Below are 6,089 nucleotides of genomic sequence, written 5' to 3' on the forward strand. Positions count from 1 at the left end.
CTGCACTAGGCTTTTATATGTTACAAGCATTGCGCGCTCTGGTATGGGTTCGCCAGAGCGCGCAACGCCCCAAAGATCGTAAATGGAGATGATATAGCACTCCATAGTGGAAAAATGATCTGCCTTCTAGTTTGTAAAAGTGGACGAGAACCATGGAAGTACAGGACATTAAAGTCACACTGAAATGAAAAATGATTTTTTCGCTTTTTTAGCTCATTCAGACATATAGGACAACTTATGCCCAAGAAATGGCAAAGAGTTTATTTTGTTGAATTTTTATATACAAATCTCATTATCTCATCTTCATTGTGTACCAGGAGGCGCACATAAAAATGTGGATTTACTTCCACTTTACCTCCTGATAAGGACCGGTCTGATACAGAACTAAAACAAACGTGTCTTCATCAAAAACTCATCACAAAAACTTAACTTTTATCTCTGAACATTAACAATAGTTTAGGTTTGTGCGTGATATGGTCCAAATAAACCTTAATTAAGCAGAACCTAGCCAGCAATTAGGCATAGAGATGGTGTGAGTGTGAAATAGGGACACGGTGAGAGCTCTTCTCTTTTTCCACGTCTTTGACAACACACACTGACCCGCCCAACCCCACCACCAGAAATTATTGGTCGGTCATGCGGGTTCAACGGGAAAGCTCCGTTTGTTAACTCAGCAACTCGTTACTGACTGATGAGATTAACACCTCTACCGGAGAGGATGAAGTCCTATCAACGAACCGGACGGATCCCAATCGGAAAATGAAATGAAACACTTGCCTACTGAGCAGCCAAATCCTGGACACAACAACTTCATCTGAAGTGAAACACAGAAAAAGAAAGAAAAATCATTATAATATTCATATAATCTGCATTACAGTGTGCCCGTGGTACTTAATAGTGAGTTTATAGTGACCTTGTCGTACTTTATGGTCTTTTTTTTATCACTATATCACTGTAATAATCCTACATGAAGTTTTGCTGTCCTATTCTTCAGAAATTTATTTTATAGGACTTTTTTGTAATGGAATCTAACCCAATGAGAACTCTCCTCAACCACTCAATGTATTTCTGTATGTGTGTGTGTGTGTGTGTGTGTGTGTGTGTGTGACACAAAGGCATGATCAGTCTTTCTCTCTGTTAGAGTTGTTCCACAGCAGATGTCATGGTGCTATATATTCAGTAACCTTTCTGCTGCTATGTCTGTCCTCCACACAATGCTGTGCACCCCCTCACCTCACCCCCCTCCCGCCCCATCAGGCAGTGCAGCCATTGTTAAACCAGAGTCCGGCTCCAGTCCTCGTCTTTCCCGGTGGGGAGGGGGCGGTGGGGGGGAGGTGTCACTTACCTGTCATCCAGTAGTCTGAAATTAAAGCCAAGAGGAGCGAGGGACAATGAGTGATCACTCTGAAGGGCACTGCTTTAATTAGACCTAAATGATGGAAGTAATGGGACGCTTTCACATTTGATATATTTACAGATTTGACGGCTGAGTGAAGGCCAGATCATCCACCTGGGGCGGCTGGGTGCAGTATGAAACTCCATCAAAACTTTCACCTGCAACATGTTAACTGTAACTCATATTGGCAAATGATGGACAAGCTGAAGGATATTTTTGTCCCTTTTGACTCCGTCCCCTTGTCTCTCTCTCTCTTTTCAAACCCCAGCTCTCTTATATACAAAACCCTTCAATTCAATCATTCAATTCCATTCTTCTCTATGTAAATAATTGTGGTTAAGTGCAGTTTTGGGTCACTCAAGCCTCCTCTTGCTTCTAAGCTACCGATCCCACTGTAGGGAAACTCAATATGCCTAGGACTTAGTCACCTTTGGGTCATGGTATTTGTGACACAATGGATATTTGTAAGGCATGATGCAGAAAGTAAATATTAGTTTATTTTTTTTATTTGACCTATTTTTGTAAAAAACAAAGCTTAAGCTATTCCCATCTTTTTAAGGGCGGTGAGTGTCAACCTTGATGGTGTCAACCTCCTCTGACCTGTTGCATTTCTGTGAGAGTGATGAAATGTTGAGTGCTCCTGCATAAACAAAGGCAGCTTAGTTTTTTTTTTTTTTTTAGTCAGGGTGAGTTAATCCTCCTCGCCCCAGACAGGATGCAAATGAGCTTTTTCATTGGTCTGTGTCCGTTTTGGGATCAACGCCTCCCTCCTCTAACTCATCCTCCAGTCCTGCTGCAATTATTCACATATTCCACTGGACTGAAGGGTCAGACTGCATCAACGGATGGATCGCTGTCTTTACAAGTGCAGACAAGACTCCAGCTAGGAACAAAAAAAAAACTAAGAAAACACCTTCACCTCCTCTAATGGAGCCTGTAATGTTTTAACCTTCAAAATGGGTCTGCGTGAGGAAGGGATAGAGTATTAACACACATGGCCGCTCATACAAACATGTAACCTAATCTTGATTGATGACTCCCTCTTCATAGTTCCTGGGATGGCATGAATATTTGCGTTCATAGCTACACACTGACCAAAAATACCAACCTATGGTCACACTCCCCCATGGGACAGAGCAGCAGGTGACAAGCTCCAGGCTCTATGATTTAATTCAGACAAATCCACCTGGCAGAGTATTGTTCTATTTCAGGAGAATTATGTCTTTGTCACCCTCTCACCCAGCAGCCCACCACTGAAAATAAATATCAGTAGGTTCCATGTGACAATAAGATAACTTTTACATATGTTCTGTAGTTGTGAGTTTGGTAGTTGGTTTTATTGTGTCGTTGTTTCTGCACTGTTGATTTGTCATCCAGTAACAAAACATCCATGGACTGGATTGAAGGAAAAAGGGTCATCTATAGACCCATCAAGGTATGTGAGCATTGTTTATTGCAGTTAAATTGTAAAGATTTTGAGCTGTAATTAAATGTAGCATAAGAGGCTTTTGAGTGACATTATCTCATTTCCTTCAAAGGTATTGTTCAATGTACCGGTGTACAGAGAGACTGTACAGCTCTGCTGGGAGTGGAAGTACTATGAAGTAGTAGTATGAAGTATAGTACACTAAGTAGTATTACTATGAAGTAAGAACCACTTTTGTTTCAGGCCCGCACAAAATAAAACACCTGACAAATTCTGGTAAAGTGTCTCCTATGATTATACATGAGAACATCTGATGTTTTCTATTGTCTTGTAGAAAAAAATGATGGTGCAGTTTTTGAGGCTTCAGCAACAAAAGCAGGTCCCATCTGAGCTGACAGCTGAGGACATGACTGACTGGCTGGTGGAACAGGGCAAGAAATCTCTCAGGGAGCGGTGAGACAGTCCACCACTCAATCTATCATCAACTCTGCTAATGTTAAAGGAATAGTTCACCCAAAAATGAAAATTCAGTCATTATCTACTCACCCCCATGCCAGTAGAAAATCGGTTTAATGTTTGATGTCCACTTTAGTCTCTGCTCTGTATGTATCCTGCACAGTGTAATACATGCAGCGTTTATTAAAAATGGCACTAACCCTTTTCATTATTATTATGACATCACACATTAATATGGATGCTCACTTATTGAATTTGACAATTAAATACAAAGTAATTGCTTTAAAACAGTATTTCTATTTTAAAATCTCACACTTTTATTTGGAAGGCTAAACGGCCAAACCGGAAGTCTTGTTTCTGCTAATTCGAGCTAGTCTTACCTATCGAGGCCGGGGTGTGCACACACATGACGTATTCTGAAATAACAGCTAACATACCACTAAGCACAGTCAGGGCAATAATCAAAAAGTTTTAGAAATCTGGAACAGTTGCAAATTCACCAGGAAGAGGACGCATGTGCATATTGTCCCCATGAACAGTGAGGAAGATGGTGAGGGAGGCAAAGAGGAACCCAAGGATCACAGTTTCATAGCTGCACAGTTGAGTGGAATGCTGAGGTTATCAAGTGTCAAAATCAATAGTTAGATGCCTCCTCCATGTCAATAAGCTCTTTGGAAGGGTTACAGGAAAGAAGCCCTTACTGGGTGCAACTCATAAACTGAAGCGCCTGAACTTTGCCAAGCATCGTGGATGCCCACGGTGAAATATGGTGGAGGATCTTTGATGCTTTGGGGCTGTTTTACTGCTAGTGGTCCAGATCTTGTTAAGATCGATGGCATAATGAATTCCACTAAGTATCAGGATATTTTAGCCCAAAACCTGGTTGCCTCTGCCGGGAGGTTGAGACTTGGCCGTGGAAGGACCTTTCAACCAGACAACAACCCCAAACATACATCAAAATCATCACAGAAATGGTCGCGGGAACACAAAATTGACGTTTTGCAATGGCCATCTTGTCTCCAGAACCCTAGTAAAAATCTACGTTCTGAATTGAAGAGGGCAGTCCACAAGCACAAACCTAAGAATATCAAGGATCTTGAAATGTTCTGCATGGAGGCACGGTCCCTCCCAAAGTGTTCTCCAACCTTGTCAGACATTACAGTAAGAGGCTATTGTACTAAAGCATAAAATATTTTGTGTTTGAAGAACGTATAGTGTTAAAATAAAAGTGTACGACTCTCCCAATATGTTTGAGTTCAAAATATGACTCATTGCATGTGTTGCATGCGACCGACCGACCGACCGACCGACCGACCGAAACTTTTATCCGATTGACTCCAGATTTAAGTTGTTATAGTTGTTGTGTTCTAGTGGTTAAAGTTTTATTTTGGAGTGGAAAATGCAGAAATCGGACATGTAATGACCCGGAAGCGGTATATTTGTTTACAAGTAGAAAATGGTAAGTCTGTCTCGTCGTAGCTCTTGCAGTGTTCCTGAACACTAATATGAAACCGTGAACGGAACTTCTTTAAAAATGTAAAAGTTTTTAGCCTAATATTATCGTTCTGAAGCAATTTTGCACTCCTTCACAGTGATGGAGTGAATGAGCCCGAGTGGTATGGCAAAACTGATTTTAAAATATCTTTAATTGTGGCACATGCATGTAAAAACAGTCAACATTAAAGGGATGTAAAATGTCAAAAATTAGCAAAAACTCAAATCACGCTGGAGTTGTCCTTTAACATACTGTATGCTAAAGCGTTAGCAAGGGCACAAGGTAGATTTATGCACCAGAGACACAGAGATGATTTTCATATATTGGCTCCCAAAAAGTTGTGTAGTCTTTAATGTGTTAATTACCAGTAACCTGATCCCAGTGTTTTGCTACAAAAATGAAGCTCTTCTCCCAGTCCGCACATGAAAGCTAAGAAAGGTTTCATCCCCCCAAAAAGCTCCTAAGCCAAAAGTGGCACACTAAAGTAGTAGTGTGACAGTAAACTTTTACTTTTACTTTTTTCTCAAAATTACCACTTCATTCTCATAATGTTATGACTTTTTTAACGTCATTTGGCCCATGGGGCAAGACCAGCCTCAGAGCCAGGAAAAATAATCAATTGCAAAGGATTACCCAATTAGCAAATAGATCCTGCCCCATTCACTTTGATTGACAGAGACTGAGACATTATGAAAAGTGACATTATGAAATGAAAAGTGTTATTATGAAATAAAAAGAGCAATGAAAAAAGAAAAAGGTAAATAAAAGAACCACTTTGAAAAATGTAATTCTGAATAATATCATCATGTAATTGAAAATAAAAGCCATTTGAAAAATAAAAAGTTTTTATGAAATAAAAATACAATTAAATATAGTCATGTTATTATGAAAACAATATTTATAAAATAATATTATTTAATAATTTTTAAATTAAAGGAAAACAATCAATCAATTATTAATTTCTGTATGTCTGTATTTATTTATGTAATTATTTTTCACTGACACATTTATTTATTTAATTGTGACTATTTTGGTCGTCCATACAAGGCGCACTGAAGGCAGCATATGATATCCAAGCTGTCAAAATGTGACATTCAGGGTGTGATGGAAGCGGTGTCAACAGTTGATGGTAACAGGGATATATCTAAATTTTTGTTTAAAACAACAGCCACCAAAGTTACATGGTTTATTATGTTATTATTTCAGACCAAATGCACTTCATTGCATGACAAGCCGTGTTTGCCACTTACGAAATTAGAAGCAGGAATTTACGAGGAGCACATGAAGGCAGCATACGCTAACCCCTGAAAGTCCAT

The sequence above is a fragment of the Centroberyx gerrardi genome, chromosome 4 (assembly GCF_048128805.1).
Source record: "Centroberyx gerrardi isolate f3 chromosome 4, fCenGer3.hap1.cur.20231027, whole genome shotgun sequence".
Lineage (NCBI taxonomy): Eukaryota > Metazoa > Chordata > Actinopteri > Beryciformes > Berycidae > Centroberyx > Centroberyx gerrardi.